Source organism: Amblyomma americanum, chromosome 3 (genome assembly GCF_052857255.1).
Source record: "Amblyomma americanum isolate KBUSLIRL-KWMA chromosome 3, ASM5285725v1, whole genome shotgun sequence".
NCBI classification, from domain to species: Eukaryota; Metazoa; Arthropoda; class Arachnida; order Ixodida; family Ixodidae; genus Amblyomma; species Amblyomma americanum.
The window spans coordinates 65990399-66010209 of NC_135499.1; positions in this window are offsets into that span (position 1 = coordinate 65990399).

Here is a 19811-nt window from a genome sequence, read left to right on the forward strand (position 1 = left end):
CCCTCCCGAGACCACACGACTGCGCATGGACACCACCAGCTGCTGCTTTGTTCGTGTTGCGCACGGCACACCACTCGTCAATGCCTTTGGAATCGAGCGTGCTTAATTGGAGTGATATAGGAGAGGCCTTTGCTCTACGGTGGGTGAAGCAATGCTGATGCTGATAATAGCGATGGTGATGTCTTCTCGTGCATTGCCAGCTTTACGACGGGTCAACGCAGATGGAGCGTGTAACTTATGCAGATGTATAAGGTACCTTTCCTTCTTAAAGGGCAGTTATGTATCAATTTGACATCTTCGGCATCTACGACCACGCTGATGAGCTTAGAGAAGCTGGTTTTGCGGTTTTAGGAGATAATGGATATTACTGAGATGACTTTTATATTTGTGCCTGTGTATTCAGACCCTCTTATGAAGTACTTTGTTTTATACCCAGCTGCCTAGCTCACTCTACTTCTCTCGTGCAAAACGTTACGAACTCGGAAAGATCGGCAATTTGAACTGCATCACATATCTTAATCTTTTGCACACTCTGCTTATTTCTCTGTCAGTGACAGGCTAAAATATAGCTTCTTGTCAACGTTTTTAAGTTTCATACATCTGGGTGCTATTCACGTCACAAGTGCGAAAGGCGTCCCCTGATTGCTCCTGGAGCCACCGATTGGTTTCCGAAATTGCTCAACCTGACTCTAGATAAAACTGCTTGCATACAATGTGGTTCTATTCACATAAACATATGACCAATTTGATTATATTTCCTCACTGTATTCCTGAAAAATGTAAACACAGCATCATGGACTCAAGTTTCTTCTTGGCATTTGCGTAGAATACTTTGGTCTTCGAGGCGTGTTCTGAAACAGTGAAAAAACTTCGTGTTGATCGTTTGACGCTTGTGGCATCCCGGAAAATTTTTACCTACATCTATAATCTTTCTTCTTTTTACCTGAGGAAGTTATCTTAGCACTTTTAATGGTATTGAACCAAAGTAGTACGAGAGAATTTCGTTACGAGCAATTAAAGTCATGAAGCGATTTCGCTCCTTCTTGATCTCATTCTGCCCACATATAAATGCTACAAGGCGCTCCAATGCCTTGGTGCACATTAGTACAGTATTTAAGCTCTGTAGCTACGTGCACGGACAGCTTTTATTATTTATAATTGTTGATTAAACGGAAAAGTTTACCTGATGCCCAAATCTCTTAAATCAATGACCACGAGTACGGTATTAGGAAATCGTCTAGAGAGGAAGCTCTGTGCTGGCAGCGTGAAAAGTGGCCTTGTAATGGAGGACGCGGTTTTTGTGTCCGTTTGCTCGCATGAATAGAAATGAAAACAGGATATTTAGTATGTCATACTCACCGAAGCCAGGTACGTGCGGTACTTGGGAAAATGCTTTAAGCTGAAATTTTTGAGCATTTCAGGAAACCTGACCTTAAAATTGAATTTAGCACTGACACTGAACAAAATTGCCTCTCACGATAGGGTTAACAGGAAACAAAGGAAAGGCCTCTGTCCTTGAGTGGGCGTATTTAAGCTCATGAGAGCTATGGTGCAAGAGTTTCCAAAATTTATGGTCAGCTCGATCGCAGCGAACTGTAATAATGTAGTTGCCACGATTAAGCAATACTTACACTTTGTTTTATCAGATAGCCACGTTTCTCTTAGTAGAGTTACTTCAGGGCCGTTAATGAGTGCGTGGAGACTGTCCTTGCAGAGACTGCGAATTCTATAGTATAAATCGATCGCGTACGACGCTGGTCCTCTGGATTAAAAAAAAGACAAGCGTTGCAGGGAGCGGAAAAATGTTAGGTGGACGGATTAGATCAGAATGTTTGTGAGGGTAAGGTGGCTTCACCCCACTCACAGCCGTCTTAATTGGAGTGATATCGGAGAGGCCTTTGCTCTACGGTGGGCGAAGTAATGCTGATGATGATAATAATGATGGTGATATTTCCTCGTGCATTGCCAGCTTTACGACGGGTAAACGCGGTTGGAGCGTGTAGCCTTTGCAGATGTGCAGTTATCTTTTAGTGTTTAGTTTCTGGGTGGCGTCTTGTTAATGGCTTGATCAAGTGAATCCAAATGTAACATCTGCCACCTGCAAGAAGCTTCCTGTAGCCTAGGTTGTATTTACTATTGAGAGATTTCCCGTACTCATATAGATTAGGTAAAGCTTGGCGGGCAGCCACACAAAAATTATTGCTTATGCTGACGTCACTACCATGATAACCGGACCGCTTGGAAAGAAAACAATCGCTGTTACGTAACCTGGAAAACTGGCGATAAATGGCCATTTGCTTCGCGATGTGAATCGACCAGTTATATTAGCAAGCGCTGCCGCACCTGTCGTCAGATGGGGTCAAATGTCCGCAAAAAGAGAAAAAAAATGTCTCTGCGATCTTGCAGTGTTTCATAACTATAACAGTTTTTGCCAACAAGCTGAGACTACGTGGTGGGAGAGACAGAGAGAGAAAAAACTTTATTGGTGCCAAATATTGGTCGATTCAGCGGGACCCGGGTGTCTTGATGTTGAAGTTCCGAGTCTTCCAGGGGTGGTTCCCTTATTCCAGGGCCCCACTGAGTCTTGCTACCTCATACGCATGCTGGACCAGTCCTTTTTGGACCGCCAGCACGCTGCTGGTGAGCAGGCTCTCCCACTGTTCCGCATTGGGCTCTTTTAGTTTATGGAATGAATAATTGTTTTCACACTCCCATGTAATATGGTATAAAGTGGAGGTGGCTCCACACCACTTGCATGTGTCCGCGCACTGGTTCGGAAACATTTTGTGAAGTATATGTAAGTTATGAAAGCTTCTTGTTTGCAGTCTACGCCAACCGACTGCCTCGTATTGCGTTAATAGCTGGTGTGGTGGATGATACGCTATCCTCTGTCCTCTGTAGTGATTTAGGATTTCCGCGTACGATGGTTCCATCGTTGTGGTGGGCTCAGGGTCACTTGATGTATCTGCTCGTTTGGTAAGCTCGCGAGCTAGATCGTCGGCCCTCTGATTCCCAGTCACCCCGGTGTGCCCCGGCACCCAGAAAATTTTTTGCTGAATTTCTTTGTTCGGGGCTCCCGCATGGAGGATGATGCGTAGCGCTCCCTTGCTGATCCTACCATTAGTGTAGTGCCTGCATGCTTCTTTGGAGTCAGTGATTATTGTGAGCGATTTATTTCTGCGGTATCCTTCAGCTACTGCTAGCGCAACAGCAGCTTCTCCCCCCTCGGATACTTTGCAGCCGCTCTGTGATATACTGGTGACAAGGTCCCCTTGATGGTTTACCACCACCGATACTACTCTGTGTTCCTTCGTGTTTCTGTTCCATCGATGCAAAGCCGCATCTGCGTATACTACATTTGCTTTTCACCTAAGGGCTTTTCTACCCTTCCACCTTGGTGTGACGTGGAGTAACGTGGTGTGGTGGCACATTCGTGCGACAGTCCTACGCCTGGTTTTTTCTGCGCCTGGCTTTGCAAGCCACTGACAAGAAAGATATCGAAGAACATTAATACATTATTGTTTGCTGCCCATCTTTTGCCGGATGAGGTCGCCACGGGTCCTGTTGACCTGCAAGCTATAAAAGGGATCATCGAGGACGCGCCCATCACACCGGCAGCAGCGGCAGCGGCAAGCAGTTTGAACGATCAAAGCTCGCGCTTCAGTACTGTTGCAGGCGGCACGCTGGTGTGACGTGGAGTAACGTGGTGTGGTGGCACGTTCGTGTGACAGTTCTACGCCTGGTTCTTTCTGCGCCTGGCTTTGCAAGCCACTGAGAAGAAAGAGATCGAAGAACATTAATACATTAATGTTAGCTGCCCGTCTTTTGCCGGATGATGCCACCACGGGCCCTGTTTGCCTGCAGGCTATAGAAGGGATCATCGAGGACGCGCCCATCAAACCGGCAGCAGCGGCAGCAGCATGAAGTTTCAACACTCCAAGCTCGCGCTTCTTTTCTGTTGCAGGTCAGTAACTACATGATTGGGTAAATTTTTACCTTTGCTATTTGCTGCTGTTGCAGCTGGCACGGTGTGACATGTCTCCAGTAGAGCAATGCAAAGTGTGGGAAAATGGATGTACCGATCCCGTGAAATCAATAACATGCAGTGAATGTGGTTGCAGGTACCATACCGGAAGGTGTGCTGGCATTTCTGATGCCACAGTAAAATCTAAGGGTGAAGCGTATAAACAAGCATGGCGATGCACGACATGCCGGCGTTCTAAGCCTCGCTAACAGTAACAAAATGTGGTGAAAGTGCCTGAGGCGCAGGACGACGTACGCGTGTGGTTGAAAGTAATTAACAATAAGCTGGACCTGTTTCTACCACTGAAAGAAACAGTTGAGGGTCTAGAGGACGCAGTTAACTTCATGAGCGGACAATATGATCATCTCCTGGCACATACTGAAAAGAATGAGCGCGATGTCGCCGATATGAAGAGCAGACTGGGTATGCTTGAACCACGGGATGAGGTCACACAACTGAAAGCTGATGTTGACAATTTGGAATGGCAAAGCCGTAAGCTAAACCTGGAATTCCACGGAATTCAAGACATAGAGAACGAATATTTACTGGAAAAATAAACGTGCTAGCAGCTAAGGCCCAACTTCCACAACTCCTGCAAGATAACGTTGTAACGATCCACCGACTTCCAGCAAAGAAACACAAAACGCCAGGCATAATTTGCCGTTTTGCGAAAGATATAAAGCGAAGTGAATGGTGCCAGAACAGGAAAAAGCTGAGCAGTGTGCATGATCAGGTGTATTTGCAGGAAAATATAACAAAGCTAACACGTGCTCTTGTTTTCGCAGTGAAAAATTGGGCTAAGATCAATGGTTTCAAGTTGGTGTGGCACCACAATGGACGGGTCCTTGTGCGAAAAGCTGAGGGAGAGTCAGCGACGGTCGTTTCAAGTGTTTGTGACTTGGATAAGCTACAGTATGAACCACGGCATTTTTAACAGATGACTAAGCTGATAGTCATGGCTGGAGCCGATGGTGAACGTTACGTACTGCCACACGGACTTCAAAGGCACCTAGGTCAAGCATATATGAAACCTTTGAAATGTGTTCACCTCAACAAACGATCAGTAAAGCATAAAGAATCTGAACTTGGCCTCTTTTTTGAGCAACATGATAACTTGTTTGATGTGATAATGCTCACAGAAACATGGTACAGAGATGATACAAATGTTTTTAGTTTACCTTCCTACCAGACATTTTACGTATATAGGGCAACTGGTCGCGGTGGTGGAGTGTGCCTCTTGGTAAAAAATGATTTCCCATAATAATAATAATAATAATTGGTTTTTGGGGAAAGGAAATGGAGCAGTATCTGTCATATATCGTTGGACACCTGAACCGCGCCGTATGGCAAGGGATAAGGGAGGGAGTGAAAGAAGAAAGGAAGAAATAGTTGCCGTAGTGGAGGGCTCCGGAATAATTTCGACCACCTGGGGATCTTTAACGTGCACTGACATCGCACAGCACACGGGCGCTTCAGCGTTTTTCCTCCTTAAAAACGCAGCCGCCGCGGTCGGGTTCGAACCCGGGAACTCCGGCTCAATAGTCGAGCGCCCTAACCACTGAGCCACCGCGGCGGGTCTGTGAACTACTCGAAACTTTCTTTACAAGTGACTGTGAATTTATGGCACTGAAATTACAAAACACTGTACTTGCCATTGGTTATCGACCTCCGAATGGAGTGGTGACCCCGTTTTTAAATTACTTAAAAATTTTTTGAATTTTTAACAATTCTCACTTTGACCTCATTTTTGATGGCGACGTGAATATAAACATGTTAAGCAATGATTCATGAAAACAGAAACTGGATGGTCTGTTAAGGGCGAATGGTGTTACAATTGTCACAAATCTCCCAACAAGAGTGACACTAAATACTTCAACATTAATACATATTTTCGTTACAAATTTAACTCCGGAGAGAATCAGAGCAGGAGTAATTATGGTTAAGTTGAGTGATCATTTGCCTATTTTTTGTGCTGTACCAAAAAGGTCAACACAAAGAAAAAATCGCCTGCAAGTTTAATACAGCGTATTTCACAAGAAAACCTTTACACATTTCAGGAAAAAGATTCAATCGCATCGTGGGATAGTGTGTACAAAAAAAAAACAGATGCTAGCGCAGCTTACGAAGAACTGCTTAATAACCTCTGTATGCAGATATTTTCCTTTTGTGCGATTGCAAGTTAACACAAAAATCCGTAAACCATGGATAACCCCCGACCTGGAGGCGAAAATACGTGAGAAAAATACACTGTTTAGTAGGTTTATCAACAACAAGGATCCAGACGCATTGAAGAAGCTTAGAACTTACCGCAATCGTTTAGATAAAGAGCTGAAAAGAGCACGAAAACAGCATTTTAACAACTTATTCACTTCTCTTTCTGGATGCACACAGGCTCTGCGGAAGAACCTGCGTTGAGTATTAAACTATAATGTTAAGAATGACTCAGTTCGTAAAAGAACATACAATGGTACCGAGTTGTCAGGCAAAGCCTTAGCCAATTCCTTCAATAACCACATTGTGAATACTGCTGGTCAAATCACAGTGAATAATAATCTACACTATGTTCATTGCAATAGTAGTTAAGTTTTTCTTGATCCAGTTAGCGAAGCCAAAGTGACGGAAGTAATAAAAAGCCTTAAAAACAGCACAGCTATTGATATTGTTTGGATGCAAGTGAAACCTTTGAAACACGTAATCTGTTTTCTTGCTCCCTGAATAAGTTACGTGTTCAACTTCTGCCTTGAAAAAGCAGTATTTACACACCAAATGCGTTTCTCGCGCGAAGGTATTGTACAAGAAAGGCGATAAGAATGATATGGGGAATTATCGGCTTGTTTTCATATTACCTGTCCTATAAAAGGCATATGAAAAAATCGTTCGGAAGCAAGTTTCAAAATTTGAAGAGAAACATAACCTGATAGCTGATTGCCAGTATGGCTTCCGAAAGGAAGTTAGCATCGCGTCGGCACTTCTTGCCCAAAAAAAGTACACTTTAGACCATATTGAAGAAGAAAACGTAATATTAGGCATATTTATAGATTTTTCAAGGGCCTTTGACCCCATAAATCATCAGCTACTCATCGGGAAGCTAGAAAGAAATGTTTTATTAGGGTGTCGCTGCTTCGTTAATCTGATCATATTTATACAATAGGAAGCAAATTGTAGATATAAAAGGAGCTTGTTCGGACTCGCTGGCAGTTCATCGTGGCATGCCGCAAGGCAGTATTTTGGGGTCATTCCTTTTCAATCTCTACGTGAATGACATAGTAAGCGTTAGTCCAGCTACAAAATTCATCATTTACGCAGACGATACGTGTCTATTCTTTTCAGCAAATGATACTGATGAAGTAATTCGCCATGCCAATGAAAGCCTAGCTAAGCTAGAGAAATGGACTGAAGAAAACCTTTTAAGAATAAACATACAAAAAACAAAGGCAGTTTTATTTCACGCCAGAAATAAACCTATAACAACTAGCCAAACTGCCTTGCTCAAATCAAATGGTGCCTTGTTTTAAAATATTAGGTGTTATATTGCACGAGACCTTATCTTGGGATGCACATATTAATTCCTTAAGAATAAAACTGTCGCAAGTAGTCGGCCTCGTATACCGAAATGCAAGTGTACTACCGCGTAATGTAATGATGCTACTGTATAATGCCTTGTTTTGTTCAAGACTTAATTATTGCCATTTAGTTTGGGCCTCTACGACGCAAAACAATAAACACAAGATTCATGTTATGCAAACAAAGTTTCTACGTGCCGTTGCAAGTGTCCCCATGTGCTATCTCTCAGAACGATTATTTCTCATGTATAACGTGATGCCTGTTACGAAGACTTATGATTATCGTCTGTGCAAACAATACAAACAACAGATAAAAATGGAACTTGTTTCTTGCGCCAGATAGCCAACCTAAGAAATCATCCCAACACATACAACATAAAACACGCGAAAATTTGAAAGATGGGAAGTTGAAACATGTAGTACAACTTGTGGCTAGGAATGTCAAAAAAGCGGTTACCAAGACTTTTAAATACGTTGCATAAGAAGAAAATACAACCCAATATGATGACTGCGTAAGTGCTCCGTCAATTCTGCTCTCACAAAAAGAGATGTCCTATCTTTTATCGTTCAAGTGTGACGCTCGATGACTGTCATCTATATTTCACTACTCTGTGGTAATGCCTTGCAGGCATTATCGAGAGTATAAAATTCTGTTTCTTGTATGTAATAAAGATCAGTTGGAAGTGAGCGCTCGTGTTGTGTGTCTTATTCTACGTCCTTGTTTTTTGCGCTTTTACGTTAGGTAGGTAACATACCAACCCGAGAATATTAATTTCAAGAAACTTCGTCACCACTTTAGGAACTAAAACAATCATCAAAACAACAAAATAGTCTAGCAACATTCTATCTCAAACCATCACTTTCGTTTGATATGTCGTCTTTTATATCTCCGGCGATGAGATTTGTTGAAATTGTGTGCCCTCTTGTTACAGTCAGGTTTTGTGGAAATTTACTTTTTTGAATGTATTAACTTTTGCTTGCTGTTTCACACTTTGTTGTATATATTTGTTCATGACTGCTGACCGCTACGTGTAGTTGCCAGTTCGGGGGCCTGCGGCATTGTCAAGCTGCCTTAATGACAGCTTTTTCTGCAGGCTTCCGGCATCATGTGCGTTTGATGCAAATTATGTTATTATTATTATTATTATTATTATTATTATTATTAATATTGTTATTATTATTATTATTATTATTATTATTAGACTGCAAAGCCAAGGGGAGGGAAGCCACCGAGGCTACGTGCAACCCGTTGAGAGCAGATACCCATGGGAAATCCCAGCATGCGGCATAATGCGCCTTTACCCAAGATCGCCCAAAGGAAACCGCTACTTATTAGTGGTGACGGACCATTTCTCGAGATGGGTAGAATTGTACCCGCTGCGGAAACTGGACGCAAAAATAATCTCGGATAAGCTGTTAGACACATTCACTCGTTCTAGTTTCTCTGCACAACCTATCAGGGACAACGCGACTTATTTTACCGGCAGGGTATTCGCTGATTCCTGTGAGGCTTTAGGCCTCCAGCACAAAACAAAAACGGCGTCCTACGATCCTCAAGCCAACATCACTGAGAATGTCAATAGAAATCCTAAGAAGATGCTGGTGGCGTTCCCGGAACGTCATAAGGACTAGGATGCGCGGATCCAGGAAATGACCTTTGCCTCAAGGACAACGATCAACCGGTCCACTGTTTTTACGCCTGCAGTTATGCTTCTACAGATTGCGAACAACCGAAGAAAAATACCTACTCGAGTTTTGCACAGTCCTGCCTACCTAACAATGCTAAGACGGTTGAGAGCTGTAGAGCACTGGTAGCAGGACTTCTTATCTATTGAGTACTTAAGTAATGGGCAAATATTCGTACATAAGAGTTTCAAACTTGTAAAGACTGCCAAAACTGCGGGAACGCTCTAGAGAACGTATTGTTTAAGCTAGACCTTCGTTTTCTAGACCCTCTCCTAGGCCGTTTCGGCAAGGAACTTTTCTTTAAATACTAGCCATAATTTGGTGATACAGTGCCCCACATGGACGTTCCTTTGAATTATGGAATTGCGTACGGCGCCAGCTGTGTTATCGTCTCGTCTATCATTCGGTCACACGCTCTCTTTGTGAACCTCCCTCTGCCAGAAAATCAGTTGTGCTTTCCGCTTTCTCTGTCCGTTCCACACAGCTCGCGTACGTTTGCGTAATCTATATCACAGGCATGCGCAGGGTGCGTGTACTCACCCTAGCAACGAAGTAATAGGCACGCGTTGCGCAATGGTAGCTTTTTCTCATTTTAGTGCGGAATCACTGTTCCGATGGGTAAACCCCGACCAAGATCTCGCGGTGTCTGTATGTTTAGGTATGTGCGTTTGTGCCAAGTGACATAAAAATAAATATCCGCGGCAGGCATTCGAACCCGCGGTGGCATAAACAGATCAGCTTTGCTGACCACTGCGGGAAAGCACTGGGCTATGGCCGCTTTTTAATTTTATCATTTTTTTTGCAGCCGAACACGCCTTGTGTTAAAGTGGGATGCGTTCTCGCGCTATGCATTACACATTGTCTTCTTCATCAACTTATACTGCCATCCAACTAACATTCGAGCTTTGAGCTATGTGGTGGTAGTGACAGAGCGACGTGGTCTGCACACGTTGCCGTTGAGAATGTTGGGACAGAAACACTGCACTAGACCAATACGCGGTGGCGTTGACAGCACTGCTACATAAAGGCGGCACTGGAGCATTGGGCACCTGCGTACAATGGGTAATTTGGCATAGACGATGAAAAAGTTGAAGGCGCGTATTCCTGGCTCCCTGGGTCAGTGGACAGACACATCATCGTGCTTTCAGGTACTACGTGGCGGCGGCGTCCGTCTGAAAAAAGCTGTGGTTTCGCACAATATCTCGTGCTTAGCAATGCTAAATCACCAGGCATTTTTACCGGGCTTTCTTCCCTTTTCTGTGGCTGCTTCTATGTTCTTTGGCACTCCTCAATAAAGGGTACCCACGTGATAACGCGCGCCACCAAATATTTTGGTGGGTGGTCCAAGTGCTTTCGTCGTGATATCAGCAACTTTTTTTTCTATCTTCCCCTTGCCCTTACGTTCCAATCGCAGAAAAATGTTGCACTGTATTAAACCCGTAGTAATTAGGCACGCTCAGCCGGCATGCGCTTAAAACACAATGAAAGCTTTCAGGCCAGTTGGAACAGGAGGATATCGATTGCGTCAAGTGAGTGAGCTTATCTCTTATCAAGAAGTGTGGACACTCTTTCACTTGGAAAATGTGCGAGGTAGGGTGCGAGAAAAAGTGCGAGGTGGAGTGGAACTTGCGTTTACGCTTCCATGTATAAAGTACCCATTCATGAGGTAGAGGGATAAAACTTGGGCAGCGTTCATTACACCGGTCGTCACATCAAAGCCCGTCGGATGTGAGGAAATTCCCCGATTTCGAAATGGCGCTCAACACTTAAGATGGCGGGAAAAGTTGTATATAACGGCAGCGCGGCGGTACGAGCGGCAGTGGCATGCTGCTCTCTCTCGGTCGAGCGAAGACGTGTCACAGCTTATTGCGGAACAGCCCCATAACAAAGCGGGTTCCTTCGCTTACAAAAGAATAATGGCACTAGAGTCGCTTCCAAGTGGGACGACGACTGCAAGGGCACCTGAAGAGAATTCTGCACCCTCTACTGCACCTACAGGCGGGGGCAAAAATGTCGGGGATGGCCTAGGGTGCACGCTGTCGTTGAAGCACTAAGTCAAAGGCGACGCTTTAATGCTATCGTATTTCTTCCTAAGGACTCCTTGAGTGGCGCCGTAGTTTTTTCTTTGCTTCTGTTCTCCGCAGGTGGACCTTAGAAGATATGTTAATGGCGCAGATATCCATAAAGCCGTTCTTTATATGATACCCTTGTGCGCGCCCAACCGTGAGCACTGTTTTTTCTCATGTTTCTTGGAGCACGTGTTTGACCATGTGAATAACCCTGCCTACCCTAAAAATTAAAGCGCCTATTCAGCTCTTCTGTTTACTGCTTAGAAGCGTTTGAGAACGAACCTTTATAGCAGTGCTATTGTGGGTGTTTGTCGCAGATGCGTCAACTTTTGACTATGTCGGCCGCAAACCGATATCGAAGCGGAAAATACCATTAAATGGGCCTTCTAGCCAATGACATGACAAGATTATTATGAAATTGTCTTTAATGTTTAAATAAGTTCCTTGAACCTGCCAGCTCCCGCGATCGTGCGCTAGCTGATGCAGGAGATGAACCAGGACAATCCGTCGATTGCATAGGCTGGAGGGCTTCCTTTGAGGGGCAACAGACTGTTTGTCTGCCACTGCCGCAGCCGCTGCAGTGTAGCTCGAGAGTCGTAGTTTTAAGTGCAATGCGGTATTCTGGAATTTAAATGCCTGATAATTATGTCAGTGCCGTTATGAACACTACCGGCGCGTAGTTATAGCCTCGATCGCTACGCCTTCAATATTACACCTATATTTTGGGGAAGCGAGAAAACAAATTTTCGCGATATCATTTCATGACGCGAAGCCTGCGATCTTTACTGAAGGGAACGCTGAACGTTCAGTACTACATCAGTGAGCGTACTATGCTTCTGGACTTTAAACCGGAAATGCTTTCCCACGCAACGGCCGATGAGGAAACGCTTCAACTATTCGGTTATTTGGGTGTCTTGTTTCCACCGCACATTTAAGAACAAAGCTTGCGGCCCAGATATTCTTCAATTTATTTCTGTTCAAGTGCACCTTAACGTCAAGGTCTATGGCGCAGATATCAAAAAAACTTTTGTTGGTCCACAGAAACAAAAGCAGACAAGCGCGCTGAGAGCTCCGGTTAAAAGCACCATCAAGTAAGCTTGAACGGAAGAAAAAGAGAAGCAAAAATGTACTCACGGAGAAACTTGTCTTGAGAAGTTCACCCTAAGAAGGAAGTTAATATTTTATTGGTGCGCATATCGAGGGATTGCGTTGTTCTGTCTAAAAAAAAAACAATAATCTATTCATTTTTTAAACGTCACGCTTTGATCCACACCGCTCCATGAGCCAGATATACGCCGAAATTTTGTGACTAATTGGAACAAGACACGTCCAGACTCGAAACTTCACATCTGCTTATAAATTTTCTCGGAATTATTACGCGCAAGTAACAAACATAGCAAATTAAAAATGTCCGTCGGAATGCAGGAATTTATGCAATTTAAGGAAATGTCATTGGCCGGGTGTCATACCTGCAGGGCTCTGAATGTGAATAATGCATGCTTCCACAACGCCTGTTTTGGCGGACGAAAGAAAGCGGTCGGTTCTGCGCTGGTTTTAAATTTACAAGAATTTCCTGAATTCACTAGAAAAGAAAAGAGGCTAAAGTTCTCCTTGCGCACCCAGTATTCTGCGGCTTGATAGCTAAGCGGTAATCGTGGTTGTAGACCTAAATTTTTCTCGTCCCCTCTTAGGAACACAAAATCAATGCACAATGTTCGACACCATTGGGCGTTCTTCCTCTTTGAATGTTGAATGCATTTACTAGTAAAACATCCGTGGGTTCAAATTAATTTCGCAGTTATTTTTATCTAATTATTCATAAATACTTGGGACCGCTGTTAAGAAATTACTAAGCAGCCGATGTACCATGGAATACTTGTCTGGCTGAATCAAAAAATGTATTTATTGCCATGAGCTTCATTTGAACCCCCACAACCTGCATAGCTGTGAAACACAGAACTCGTACTATTTCTGTAGCCATTATTTGCTATATGAAATCTTTTCCCCAACATAGTTCAATTTGAAAGAGTCAGATGTCGGAAAGAGTGGCGTTAGATTTGAGAAGATTACTTTCTCTGCAACTAGAAAACTGTTAAAAACTATAAAAACTAGTTTGCTTTTGCTTTGTAAATTTATTGACTTAAAAGCTTTCTCTGTGCATTGCCCTTTACACGTTTGTTTTATTCAGGGGCTCTGCATAAAGAAAAAAAAATTCAGAGATAATTTAAAAGTGCTTTTTTAAGTTTAGTATCGGTACACACACAAGATACTCTGCAATAGACCATATATACAGAATCAGTCAGGAGATCGCGAAAGGCGCAGGATATAACCAATTCCTATATATAGCCTTCAATGATTACGAGAAAGCATTTGACTTAATGGAAACCTCAGCACTCATACAGGGAATACGGAGTCAGGGTGTAGAAGTGTCTTATGTGAAAATACTGCAAGATATTAGTAAACGAGTGCACAACTGCCATAGTCCTCCACAAAGTCAGCAATGAAATTCAGCCAAGGAAGGCTGTCAGGCAGGGAGACTCGATCTCGCCAATGCTATTCATCGCCTTTTTACAGGAGGTATTTCGAGGCATGGATTGGGAACAGTTGGAGATAAAAGTTAAGCCATTAAGGACCATCGCACTTTAAAAAGTACTGTTAAATTTGGAAAGATTTCAAAACCAAAGACTGAGTGTTGCTTTTCAAGCGGGTCATGCTTTTTTCGCCGGAGGGTACGCCGACTACCTTTAACTATATATGAAGGTGCGTTCCCTGCCCTTCAGAATGTCCTCTCTCCACAGAGCAAGTTCAGGATAGTCGTTTTGCGCCAAGTACAGCGCTGGTCGCTTGCTTATGTTTTCTTGTGAGTTTATGTACATGTTATGCTAGTCTTAAGTATACAGCAGCCCGAAAGACAACAGCAAATAGGGGTGCTTTGAATTTCCCCCATCTTTCACTTCATTTGCGCTATGATGAAGTATATGCTGCTGTAGTTTTTGTAGAATGCTGGGTCTTCCTAAGGCCACAAAGGCGACTATCTATTCCAGGTCGTTGATCTTACGGTTGCTTCCAATTTTTTTAAAGAAACAAATCTGTCTCCCAAGGAGGCCTGAGAGCTTGTTTTACTTGTCGCTAGCTACCCTGATTACCACGTTGATGTAGTGTTATTAGTTATAATAAAGTTTAGGTTATAAGAACTGCATGTGGTGCAGTGTAAACGGTTATTATTCATATGACAAACACACCGTGGAAAGTTCTCGAGTTCAGTAAAGAAATTTCTAGAAGCGCGCGTTCTATCGTTGGCTGAGGTGGTTTATTAATTAATTAATTAATTAATTAATTAATTTATTTATTTATTTATTTATTTATTTATTTATTTATTTATTTATTTATTTATTTATTTATTTATTTATTTATTTATTATCTATTACAGTACCCTCAGGGCCCGCAGGGCGTTATAGAGGGGGTGGGTGAAAAAAAGAAAAAATGCATAGTAAAAAGTACAGGTTAAAGGCCAAAAAAGGCAAAAATCTTGATGCCAATGTTTGTTCGATGATATACTTGGTGATAAGTGGTTTGAAGGATGACCGGTCTTCAGTGCATGCGATATGGGGTGGAAGGTGGCTCCACTCAGTGGTAGTCTTCGGTAGGAAAGAATTAAAAAGCACATTCGTTTCGCAGGTTGGGATGGCAACTTTATGCGGATGATCAACACGTGATGATACGTATGATGATATAGAAGAGAAAAAATCTCCTGTTTTAGTATCTTGTTATGAAAGAAAATGCTGTAGAAAAGACTGGGGCGTGACATATTTCTACGAACTGCGAGATCAGTCACACCAAGTTTAGATTTCTTTAAAGAAACAATAGCCGTGCAAGAATAATTGGAAAAAATGAAGCGAGCTGACAGATTCTGAACAGATTGTATAGCATCGATTAAGGTGATTTGTGCGGGGTCCCATATTTACGATGCGTATTCTAGCTTTGGCCGTATTAGTGTTTGATGCAAAAGTAATTTCATATGGGATTGAGTATGAAAGAAGTTTGTGTATGAAACCAAGGGCACGGCTTGCATTGTTAATAACATAATCTATGTGTATGACTCAGGAAAAGTTGTTAGTGATGTGAACACCCAGATATTTATAAGGCAATACGTTCTCTAATTAAACTGCATCAATCTTGTAATCGAACGTTTTAGAAGGGTTAAATTGGCGTGAGACGGACATAATTTTGCACTTTGATGGATTGAGAACTATAGACCATCTTTGATACCAAATTAAGACATTATTAAGATCGGACTGAAGGAGGGAACTGTCGTAAACATTATGTATCACACGAAAAAGAATGCAGTCGTCAGCAAAAAGGTTAAGGGAAGAGTTAATGCCAATCGGAAGGTCATTTATATATATCAAGAAGAGTAATAATAATAGACCCAGAACCCGGACCCAGAAGGACCCAGAACCGAACCTTGGGGAACAACAGATGTTATGGCACATGGGTATGATAGAAAGTCGTTAGCTGATACAAACTGGGTGCGGTTAGTCAAAAAACATTCAATCCACTTAAGACGGCTAGGGTCAATGTTCAGGGAAGTCATTTAAGAAGGAGTAAGTGATGCGATACCTTATCGAAGTCAAGAAAGATGCAGTCGGTTAGTCAACCACTATTCTAAAGACAACGCTACGATATTAGTGAAAGAAAAAAGATGAGTCACGCAAGAAATTTCTTTCCGGAACCCGCGCTTTGAGGAGCTTATGAAAGAGCTACTTTCCAAAAAAGAGGTGAGGTCAGAATATAAAATACGCTCCAGAAGTTTAAAAGGAATGCTTGTTAATGAAATATGTCTGTAGTAAAGGAGAGAATTCTGATTACCTTGCTTGAAGAGTGGAACCACCCTCGCTACCTTCCATTCACCTGGCATTGTGGCGTGTTCGACAGACTGGGTGAAAAGGTGCGCTAAATATATGCTGGAGTATGCAGAAGTGTTCTTCAAAAGCTCGGAATTAATGCTGTCGACACCGCAACTGGATGATAACTTGAGGCTCTGGATTAACGTCACAATGGCAGCAAAATAGATGACAATGGGGTTCATCAGAAAGAAATCGTACTTAAGCACTTGTGGAGCGACATCGAAGGAACAACCGGAAAATGATTTTGCAAAGGCAAGGTTTAAGGCAGTACAACATTCTTCACTTGGCACTGCATTCCCAGCACTAGCAGAAAGTTGAATGACTGTTCGTTCTTTGGGCCTGATAATGTTCCAGAACTTAGATGGTTTAGTAGAAAGGAGTGATGGCAGTGTGGTATTTAGGAACAAGCGCTTGGCTTCTTTGATAGCTAGTCGGCAAGTCGGCAAGAGAACACCACCGTATGCCGACCAACGGTCCGCAGCGTTTACACGTTTTGCAAGGCGAAAGAAGCGATCTTATTGAAAACTCGTTTCATGGCGACGGCGAATCACTGTGATCGGGATTTTTTTTTAATTTGGCGCATTGGGACGTACTTACCGACTAGCAACGAGACTGTATTCTGAAACAAAGCTAAATTTTGGTCAACAGGTCTCTCTCGAAGAAGGTAGGCATGCAGTTATCTATGAAGAGTGCTAGTTCCCTGTTAATTGATGTGTATTCACCCCTGGAATAGTCTCTAATTGTCCTGATGCTACTGACATTTTGAGTAGTAAGCGCCGTTATTTCGACGTGAATAAGACAATGATCACACAAAACGGGCATGTAGGTTACACGGTGTAGAAGATCAGGTGCAGTGGTAAGAATTAAGTCTAATAGGTTAGATGTACCAGAACCAAACCTTGTAGGCTCTGAAACAAGCTGTGTAAGGTTAAACTGCATGCATATGTTCAAAAAGGATTGGCTGACTGCGGAAGTATCTCTGACAATTTGAAACAGACCGGACCAATCTATTTGGGGAAAATTAAAATCTCCTAACAGAAATAAAGGCAGCGAAGTGGATTGTATGACCGAAACATTCAATACATCGTGTAAGTCATCACAAAAAGATAGTGCCGCATTCGGCGGCCAATAGCACACACAGAATAATGCACCTTGGTAGTGAATGTTTATGCGGACACAAAGCATTTCAAGGGCAGTAGGGACAATGACTATGTCTGATACGAGGTAGTCAGCAACAGCAATCAGTACACTACCTCCGTGTTTTGCAGCCCTGTCTTGGCGGTAGATGGTGTAATATTTTTCACAGCCAAGCAATCCTGCAATGTGTATAGCGTTTTAAAGCCAAGTTTTCGTTAACACCACCACATCGGCAGCGCATGCATCAATTACAGACGGTAGATCATGGCGTTTGTTCACAACACTCCCGAGGTTTGTGAAGACAAACGATAGATTCCGACGAGCGAATTTAGGAGCACGTTTTTGGGTTAGGATAAAGATGTATCGGAGTCGGTGCGGGTAGTGCCAGACGAAGAGCCGGCTGGACTCCTGTCACTGAATGGCCCCATTTCGCACACACTGTCGGTGTCCTAAGTTAAACCTAAGTTAAACGCAGTATTCATTCAGAACAGAGCAGATTTTTTTTTGTTCGGATTCGGCCCATTTCTGTTGACAACTGTCGTGGATACCGTGGGATATTAGGTTCTATCGGCGTGAAAGATCTTCAAATTCGTTCAGTCTCCGATAAAGTGCTTGGACATGAGCAACACTTTCCACCTGCGGCGCCTTAGATGTGCGAGCAATGTTTTCCACTGCAGTGAGACGACAATATCTGCAGTCTGCAGCCTCATTGAATTTTGGGCCGCCTTAACTTCATTAGATGCGGTCATAACTTCGTCGTGTCTAGAATCAATTTTATCATGTAAATGTTTTATTAGTGACAATAATTCACTGTATTGCTGGGAAGACTCCTCCTTAGAGGGTCCAGGATTCAACTCACTATCACCGGACAGTATTAACAACTTCGCGACGTGAATGCAATCACAAGTCAAAGCGAGCAACACTTGTAAGAATGGAAGTATTAGAAAAAAAATATCGTTAGATTTTTTGCAAAATAGTTCAGGATTTGAACTTAACTGCACCATGAAACGAAATGGCGTTTGATGCATGTTCGCTGTTGCCGTACTTCCATGCCCACTAAGAGGAATCCAGGGGCACCCACTTCTTAAGAGATGATGCATCAGTCGATGCCGATGTCTTGTCCAAGGTGGGTTCCAGTAAGTAGTCTTCAAAAGGGGGGGGGGGGGGGGGGGCGTTCCCTCGCAGCGAAGCGGTCCGGCTGGCGGTGAGTCGGAAAGCTGGAGGCTGTCATCCGGCGTCAGCAGCAATGGACGTAACGGCGCAGTCGTGGAGCCGAGACGATGACTGCACGGGGCAAGCAGCCTCAAGATCTGCATCAAGAAACGAAATAATGTTTGATGCATGTTCGCTGTTGCCGTACTTCCATGCCCACTAAGAGGGTTCCAGTTGCGCCGATTTCTTAAGTAGTGTGCCGGAGATGATGCATCAATCGATGCCGATATCTTGCCCAAGGTGGGTTGCAGTAAGTAGTCTTCAAAAGGGGGGCCGTTCCCTCGCAGCGAAGCGGTCCGGCTGGCGGTGAGTCGGAAAGCTGGAGGCTGTCATCCGGCGTTAGCAGCAATGGACGTAACGGCGCAGTGGTGGAGCCGAGACGATGACTGCACGGGGCAAGCAGCCTCAAGATCTGCATCAAGAAACGAAATGGCGTTTGATGCATGTTCGCTGTCGCCGTACTTCCATGCCCACTAAGAGGATTCCAGGGGCGCCGACTTCTTAAGTAGTGTGCCGGAGATGATGCATCAGTCGATGCCGATGTATTGTCCAAGGTCGGTTGCAGTAAGTAGTCTTCAAAAGGGGGGGGGGGGGGGGGGTTCCCTCGCAGCGAAGCTGGAGGCTGTCATCCGGCGTTAGCAGCAATGGACGTAACGGCGCAGTCGTGGAGCCGAGACGATGACTGCACGGGGCAAGCAGCCTCAAGATCTGCATCAAGAAACGAAATGGCGTTTGATGCATGTTCGCTGTCGCCGTACTTCCATGCCCACTAAGAGGATTCCAGGGGCGCCGACTTCTTAAGTAGTGTGCCGGAGATGATGCATCAGTCGATGCCGATGTATTGTCCAAGGTCGGTTGCAGTAAGTAGTCTTCAAAAGGGGGGGGGGGTGTTCCCTCGCAGCGAAGCTGGAGGCTGTCATCCGGCGTTAGCAGCAATGGACGTAACGGCGCAGTCGTGGAGCCGAGACGATGACTGCACGGGGCAAGCAGCCTCAAGATCTGCATCAAGAAACGAAATAATGTTTGATGCATGTTCGCTGTTGCCGTACTTCCATGCCCACTAAGAGGGTTCCAGTTGCGCCGATTTCTTAAGTAGTGTGCCGGAGATGATGCATCAATCGATGCCGATATCTTGCCCAAGGTGGGTTGCAGTAAGTAGTCTTCAAAAGGAGGGCCGTTCCCTCGCAGCGAAGCGGTCCGGCTGGCGGTGAGT